The sequence below is a fragment of the Elephantulus edwardii genome, unplaced genomic scaffold, assembly GCF_000299155.1.
Source record: "Elephantulus edwardii isolate Elephantulus edwardi_28Jun2011 unplaced genomic scaffold, EleEdw1.0 scaffold00002, whole genome shotgun sequence".
Lineage (NCBI taxonomy): Eukaryota > Metazoa > Chordata > Mammalia > Macroscelidea > Macroscelididae > Elephantulus > Elephantulus edwardii.
The window spans coordinates 18,454,173-18,463,431 of NW_006399752.1; the positions used below are offsets into that span (position 1 = coordinate 18,454,173).

At 38.4% G+C, this 9,259-nt stretch overlaps 1 pseudogene; it reads left to right on the forward strand.

Annotated features, from left to right (window-relative positions):
- Window positions 1–4,973: 4,973 nt before the first annotated feature.
- Window positions 4,974–8,226, forward strand: LOC102873676 (annotated as a pseudogene).
- Window positions 8,227–9,259: the final 1,033 nt, after the last annotated feature.

Sequence of the window (9,259 nt, forward strand, 5' to 3'; positions counted from 1 at the left end):
ATGTATAAAAGAAAGAACAGCATATAATATGTTGCCAAGTCTTTATCTGCCAGATTAAACTATTCTAAACTATTAAATAATTCTTGGAATTTCCTACCCATTATTTTGTCTGTTCTTTCTCACTGAATAAGTGATTTTACATGGGCCCTCTGGAACCACTATTCTGCTTAAAACAATCACTTTTATCTTTATAATTTTTCTTTTCCCTTCCTTATATCATGGAAAAAAAGTCCCCAAAGACAGACATCATTTCTCTTTTTAGTCCTTAACATTAAAACTTCTAATAAACTTTAATAACTGACAACTTTTCATATGCCATGAGCTCTGGTGGCCTAGTGGTAGGGAATGACACTGTCAATCCAAAGGGCCATGACTTGAATCCAGTGTATGCTCTGTTGAACAAAGATGGACAATTTCCTCCTGTGTGATTTACTATCTCTGAAAACCCACTGAACCATGAGGTGGTTCCACTTGATGATATATGTTATGTGCCGTTGAGTCACCTGTAACACATAGAAACCCTTTGTATAACAGCTCTTAAGCCTACCCTGGCCTGAGCCATTCTCACTGAATCCAACACACCTACCACCATTGCCCCAGTTACTCTATCAATCCATCTCATTCAGGGTCTTCCTATCCTGCGCTGTCCATCTACCCTTTGGAGCATGATGTCTTTCTCCAAGAACCTGTCCCTCCTGATCACATGCACAAAGTATATGAAATGAACCTTCAAAATCCTAGCCTCCAAGGAAAAACTTGGTTTCACCTCCTCTAAGACAGACTCATTTGTTTTGATGGTAGTCCAGGTAAGTTTAAGACGTTTTTCCAACACCACAATTAAAAAACAATTCTTCTGTCATTCTTAGTCATTGTCTACCTCTATGAAGCATAACAAGTAACTCTGAAGACCATGGCCTGTGTCAGGCACACCTTAGACTCTATACTGACATTGTTACTTCTCAGTACTCTGGAGAGGTCCCTGACAGCAGATTTACCTAATGCAGTTTGTCTTTTGATTTCCTAACTGTTGGTGCCAAGAGTGTTGATTGTGGAGCTGAGCATCCTTTAGTTGTTAACAACCCCAATCTCTTCTCCATCTATCATGGTGCTGCCAATTGTACCAGTGGTGAGAATCTTTATCTTCTTGATGTTGAACTTCAAGCCATATTGAAGACTACCGTCCTTGACTGTGGAGCAAGCACTTCCAGTCCTCCGCAATTTCAACAAGCAAGGCTGTGTCATCTGCATAACGTAGGTTGTTCATGAATCTTCCTTCAATCCTGATGTCATAAAGATGATTCCTCCCAGATGATGATCTGTTCTGCATATATACTGAAAAGATATAGAGACAAGATGCATCTCTGATCCACTCCCTTCCTGATTTTGAACCATACAGTGTTTCCCTGCTCTGTTCTGAGAACTGCTTCCTGGTCCAAATACAGGTTTCACATAGCACAACCAAGTGTTCTGGGATTCTCATTCTCAAGGTTAACCAAATTTTTTGTGATCCACAGTCAAATGCCTCTGCACAATCAGTGAAACACAGATATCCCTCTGGTACTCTGCTTTCTGCCAAGATCCATCTGACATTTGCTATTATGTTTCTAGTGCCATGACCTTTTCTAAATCCCGCTTGTATTTCTGGTAGTTCTTTGTGGATTTATTGTTCCAATATTTTCTGGATAATCTTCAGTAGAATTTTGCTGGGTGGCATATGAGTGAGTACAATAATTTCCACACTCTGTCAGGTCACCTCTTTTTGGAACGGGAATAAATATAGATCTCTTCTAGTGAATTGGTCAGGTAGTAGTCTTCTGTGTTTCTTGGCACAATCTGGTGAGCAACTCCAGGGCTGCTTCTGTTTGTTGAAATATGTCAATTGGTATTCCGTCAATTCCTGGGGCTTTATTTTTTGACAATTCCTTTAGAGCAGGCTGGACTTCCTCCTTCATTACTATTTCTTCTTCATCATATGTTCTTTCTTGAAATTCTTTGTCAGTCAGTTCTTTTTTAATATGGTAACTATGTATACTCCTTCCATCTTCTTTTAATGCTTCCTGAATCATTCCATTTTATGCCCATAGCATCTTTAAATATAGAAACTCAAGGCTTGAATTTATTTTTTAGTTCCTTCAGCTTAAGAAATACTGAATTCAGCCCATTTGATATTCCAACGTCACCGTTTTGCACATTTCATTATAATACTTTTCTTTGTCTTCCCTTGGTGCCCTTTGAAATCTTACAGTCAGCTCCATCTTGATTCTTCCCTGGCTTTGGCTTCTTGGTGCTCCAGTGCAATATTCACAGTCTCTTCTGACATCCATTTTGGTCTTTTCTTTTTTTGTCTTTGTAATGACCTTTTGCAATCTTTATGCTTGATACTCTTGATATCCCCTCACAATTCATCTAGACTTCATTCATTAGTGTTTAAGGCGTCAATTCTGTTTGTGAGTTGACTTTTAAATTCAGATGGTCACATATTGACTTCTATGAATTTTATTTGACCTCTTTTAGCTTTAATTCCAACTTCTGTATGAATAGTTGATGGTCTTTTCCACAATTAGCACATGGCCTAGTTTTCACTGCTGATATTGAGCTTTTCCAATAATTCCTTCCACAGTTGTAATTGATCTAATTCCTGTGCATACCATCAGGTGAGATCTATATGTATAGCCTGCATTTTTGTTTCTTATAAAAGGCATTCACTATGAATAAATAATTGAGTGTGCAGAATTCTATCATTCTATCCCCAGCCTCATCTGTCACCAAGTCCATGTTTTCTGACTACTGATCCTTGTTCCTCATTTTCAACTATTGCAGTCCAGGCATCCCGTATTATTAATGCAATTTGGTTGCATGTTTGATCAATTTCTGATTGCAAAAGTTGGTAGAAATCATCTATTTCCTCCTCTTTGGCTCTGATTGTTGGTGCATAAATTTGAATGATAGTGCTATTAATAGGTCTTCCTTGTATGTATATGTGCATTATCCTGTCACAACAGTATATTTCAAGATGGATCTAGAAACAGCCTTTTTAACGATGAAAGTGGCCCTTTTTACTTTTTCATCTTCAGTGTAGTAGATCATATGACTATCTGATTCAAAATGTCCCATGTCAATTCATCTCATTTTGCCAATACCTAATATGTAAATATTTAGCATTCTATTTCTTTCTTAATGATGTTTAGTTTTCCTACATTTGTGCTTCTCACATTCCACGTTCCAGTCATTAGTTTCTGCTTACAACTAGTATTCAACCTTCTTGTTTCTAACTCAGTTGCCATACCTGTTATTCTACTCTATGTGAGCTCTATTTTACATAAGGCTTTCGAAGGCCTGTTGTATTTCAGAAGGGGATGGCCAGTTCTTCTTCCTGGTCTGTCTTAATCTAGATGCTTATATTTGGAACAACATCTGACAGACAAGCATTTTAGGGAAAGGAGCAAATTAAAGACACTTCCCCTGACAGAGATAACGGAACATGGGGTGCCCTTCTCCTGCATGTGTATCTTGCCCCTTCTCTTTCCTTGATTATCAGTGTCTCATTTGCACTTCCTCCTACCCAGTTCAGCACCTCCCTCCCTTCCCGCCCCCCATTCCCCGCTACCCCCAGCAACACTTTGATATGCTGGCTTAGGCCACAAGTTATTTCTATAATGTTTTGCACCTCACAATGTTTCTGGTCTCTCACACTGAATTCTATCTCATGTTTGGAAGGATTTAAGTCCAAATCCCACATATCAGTTTCAGGGAGGGATTTTTGTCTCAGGCAGTACTGGGGAAAGGTTAGAGCCCCTCATTTTCTGCTACAGGGCTTTTGTTCTTGTGGGATAGTGTCTATGTTCTTCCTTTTGCACCAACAGCAATAATGTCATGTCATACTTTGTCATTGTTATTGACTGTCACTGAGTCAACTATGACTTGTAGCAACTCTATAGAAAAGAGATCTGAACTTTGGGCTATCCTGAGAAATCTATAGCATAAGTCTTATAGAGCTTAATGTTTCTGTGTCCACAAAGAATCTCAAGATGGAGTTGTTTGGTTGAAAAGGACAGAATACATTTTTCATTCCCAAGTGTCTGGAGGAGCAACAGTATTATGTTGTATGGTTTTCCCCATATCCACGTGTTTTGTGTGTGCTGCTCAATCTATCTGTTTAACCCAAAGATTTTAATAATATGATAATATAACCAAGCATCACTGTCCCTTTAGATCTAGATAAGTCTATCTTTTAGACTTCTAATTCTAGAACTTGTTTGAAACCATAGCACTCTCTGAGAATATTGCATATTCTCAGGGATAGTTGTCCTTTTAAATCTAGCTGCACTGTGTTCCTGATTCTTCCCAGCAGTTTTCTTATCCTTCACACTTTTATTCAAATGTAACAATCTGTCCTTCATTAATTGTCATACACTTATGCATGTTCAGAGTTACACAAAGTACTCCTGGGTGGTGTAAATATTTAATATGCTTAGTGGCTAAGTGAAAGGTTTTTAGCCCATCATGAACAATTTGAAAGAAACACCTGGTGACTTACTTTCAAAACATTAGTTATTGAAAATCCTGTGGTTCACAGTTATACTCTGATAAGCACAGTAGCCACCAGGATTTGAAATTGACTTCATCTTATGTATTTTAAACATTGAGGTGTCAAGGGTTTATTGTTCAAAATTACTTTCCTAGCCATCGACTTTGACTTTGCCAGATGGCTGGACAGGAGCATATATAAATAGAATAAGTCTACCCTCAATGGGATTGGCTAGTTTCTTGGTTGGGTGTTTTGGTTTTTGTTTTTTTTTTTAATTCTATCAGGTTTACATTGACCAGATTCAGCTTCAGAAATCCGAGAATCTCACGAACAAAAGGAGGAGGAAGCAGGGAATGTAGTGTATGTCCTTTGGGGCCAGTGATTTCTATGTCCATCTACATAAAAGCAGCAGCCTCGGCAGAGAACTAGAGACTGACATGAGACAATGCTGACTGGAGACTGCTGCCCCATGGAGTTAGGGCCAGATAACTTCACGCAAGTTGTAGTAAGACTGAGGGAAGACACCATACCTGACTTGCCAGATGAACTGAGGGTCTCTGGCTCAGGGTTTGCCAGCATTTGGGTGTGCCTGAACGGTAAGGTAAAATACTGAAATGTTGGGCCACACCTAATGTTTTGGGAGACTCTGTGTCAGCTGCACGCAGCCTCTGGCTTCTTGAGGAGAGGCAGGTATGAATCGCTTCAGGTGCTTGTGGCGTTCTTTTTGCCCAAGTGGGGGTTGGTAGAGCGGACTTGCCATTGTTTTTGTTCAAACATTCTTCTAGGTCGTATAGCCCTGGTGTGTCCACTTGCCGTACAGCAGTGACTTGTGGTTGCTATGAAGCTGAACATTGTGACACTGATGTGTCAAATGCGTTAATGGTTGGTTATCCATGGTGAACAGTGTTTGGTGGAGATCCCCGATTAAAACAAGCATGGAAGCAGAAGTGGCAACCAATTCCATAACAGCTTGCCTCTGGAAACCCTATGAACCTGGAGAAAGGATGAAAGTCACATAAGTGTTGAGGATTTTCGTTTATAGGTTCGCTATGAGTCGCCTACAACTCAATGGCACTTAACAACAACAAGAACAACAACAAAAACAACATACAGGACCAGTAAGCTGGACATTTTTCTGCTTTTGAGGTTTTCTTCTGAATTTTTCACTCACTTTGTACAGGTTGTATGATTGTTCTTAGAGTTTTTTACAGTGGTGATTAGGCATCAGTTCAGGAATGGACACTAACTATCCTGGCCTTGTCCATAGAGTTACTATACCTCCAGTGTAGGGGTGACATGCACCTGGTGCTGGACACATGAAGGTGTTCTCTCAGGAGCAGTCATGGCAAACACAGAGATCTTAAGAGATAGCATTTTCCATTGGCACCAGAAATTACAGAGTATGCAACTTCAAATATTTTATGGCATGCATTTCATAACAACTTCATAAGAATGTCAATGCAGGAAGTGAACCAGGACAAGGATATTGGTCAGAGATGATACTTCTCTTAAAGAATGCCTGCTGACTAGACCCCTGCCTAGGAAGGGACATTCTATGGAAAATAATGGGCTAAGACAATATGTCTTCAAATGTAGGCATGGAATACATACATAGTGACAAATAGTGCATTACTGACCTCAGGTACAGCATGGACAAGAAATAGGGAGCACTGTCAACCACCTAGTGAGTGGGTGCGCTGACCATCACTTCCATGAACATTAAGAGAATATGGAGAACAAGAGAAAGATTGCCCTTTTCCTGTTAGTCAGCCATTACTTTGAGTGTCCCTTCTTTAAGTGGCCTATGTTCTCACCCTCATTAGAAAATTATTTTCAATAGTTTAAAATAGCTCTGCTGTGTCAGGTCTATTCACAATGCACAGTTCTGTCTATATTTCTTTTTTGTGTTTTCTTTCAGTTTCTTCTGTCAGTCCATATGTTAAATTATTTGACATTCATAGCACAAGGGATATCATCCACACTGGTTATCTTTTTTGTAAAGGGTGAGAGTTACTTTCTGACTAGTCAACAATATTATTGGAAACCTAAAAATAATATTTTAGAAATGAAGTTCATTTTTATAGTGTTAATTAGTGAGTGCATTTGGCTAGGTTGGCACAGGATAGAACTGCATTTAGGGCTCTTGTACATAGGGTCACTATGAGTCACAAGCTACTCGATGGCACATAACAACAACAACAATTAATGAGAAACTGGATATTATTTTTTTTGTCTCATAATATTGCCACTCTTCTACTCTGACACACAATTGTTAATCTTATTAATTTACTTTCAGACTGTGACAATATATCCAGACATATCCCTGTTACTGTATATACAATATAAAATTTAAATTCTATTATCCAACTCTAAAAAATCAATGTTACAAATTGAAATTCTAGTGTAAAACTAAAGGTAATGTAGTAAATAAATGGTGATTTATTTTTTGGCAAATACCATTGAACATAATACTGCAAGGTCTGGAATTGTAGCCTGTACCTATGTATTTGTATTGCCATTGGGGGTGCTGTGGATAAGACTATTTATAAGCATAGTTTAAAAAAGTCTGACTATAAAATGGAAAATTCAAAGTGAAGAAAGCTGTGATCCGGGACACTACATGTAGCAGTCATCTGATGACTTGGTCTTCAGGATCCCGGCCCATCAATCACCAGCCTCTGCAACATTAGCCTACATCATCCGCAGTCACCACGATGGTACCCTGAAGAAAAAACTGCTAGGACTCATGGCTGCAACTGTCACACGTCACACCAATGACAGAATATGGAGAGATCACCTTATCAGTAATTGGTAATTGGTCAATATGTTGACTGTCTTGTGGAAGAACTAGGAGAGAAGACTATTATTGTGAATGGTACAACAGGACAAGACCTGTCCCTGTCTCAGAGCTTTGCCATATTGCAGAAGAGTGGGTGACAAAAGGGAAGAGCGAGTTGGATTTCGTGGTGATCCATGTAGGAGCAATGAGTTTGAAAGAGTCACAAGAACTGGCCAAACATGCAGCAGATGTAGGAGCTGATGACACTGCTGTCATTGCACCTTTCTTTCTCGAGCCATGGAGCAAAGAGGTCCCGATTAATTTCCTAAAGGAGGTGGAAATGGATGCTTCTACACTGCCAATTTATTACTACCACATTCCTGCCTTGACTGGGGTGAAGATTCATGCTGAGAAATTGTTGGATGGGATTCAAGATAAGATTTCTACCTTCTAAGGGCTGAGATTCAGTGACATAGATCTCTTGGACTTTGGACAGTGTGTTGATCAGAGTCACCAGAGGCACTTTGCATTCCTTTCTGGAGTAGATGAGCACCTGCTGAATGTTATGGTGTTGGAAGCAACTAGAGCAGTGGGCAGTACATATAAGTACCTGGGGAAGAAGACAAACCAAGCGGTAGAAGCTTTTAAAAAGGAGTATTCTTCAGCTCTGAATTGTCACTTCTATATCCAGAGATTTATAAACTTTGTAATCAAATTGGATTTTGGAGTTTTGCCAACCAAAGCCATCATGGCTCTCATCACTGAGATTCTAACAGATCTCCCCTCCAACTCCCCCTCCCCATTTCCTGTATGGAAAGCCTACAGAAAGTTTACTGACAATGCTAAAGCTCAACTGAAGAGCCTGGATTTACTTCCTTTCAATGATTTTGTGGATAGAAATTTGGAAGCTTGTAGCTAGGCCCTCTTGATCAAATGTGTACATTAAAAAGCCAGTTGCTTCTTTGCCTTTTGACTGAGACCAAGTGAGGTATCTGTTCTTCTCAGTTTAGCATCTGATACATCCTCCATTAGAGGACAGTATTAAATGGATTTGGGGGATTAGGAGACGGAAGAGGAGTTTTCCTTGTTCACTCTACACGTTACCTGCACTATGTTGCAGTACCTCCAGGAATGATATATAATATACCTAGTAATCCACATAATATACTAATTTCTCAGGGATTTTTTTACATGAACTAAATTTCCTCCTAGCAAACTGTATCATACCATCAGTAAATCAAAAATTACTTATCAAGTACCAATTAAAATCCCATAAAAAATTTTGAGAAGGGAGCAAAAATGAAAAAAAAAATTGTGAGCCCTGAATTACTTACAACAGTTTTCAAATGTGTTTGTAGAGAAATTTCTTTTATATGGATGAAATGGAATCAAGAGAAAAAGTATAACTGATTAAAATATATTTATCTGCCTTTGAGATAAAAAAAGAAAACTTCAATACAAATCAATCACAAGCTCTTTCAAGTTTTAATGTGTTGAGGTTTTCCCCATTTTAATGGTCTAGAAAGCATTTTTAAAAAAAATTTGTCCAGAAAGTGAACTTTAATTGATTAAAACTTTAATGATTTTTAAGTGTCATATTTCATTACCCACCTTGACAATTTTATTCTCAATTTTACATTTTATTCTCGGACTTTAGCTATTACCTAAACTTTAATATCATAATACTACTGCAGAGAACAATCTACTTTGATAACAGATAGTCTTACAAGTTTAAAAAGCCTTAAACAGCTTCTTTTTTTTTTCAAAATACAATTTAACAGACAGAATCTTAACCCTTATTTCCTATTAATATTTGTTCCAGAACTAGTCTAGGCTGGTTAAGTATTATGAAACACTTATAATTTTATATTTGTCTCATACCTTCTACCAAGAGGCAGTTGTCAGAACAGAGCAAGGAAACACTGCATGGTTCAAAATTGGGAAGGGCATAT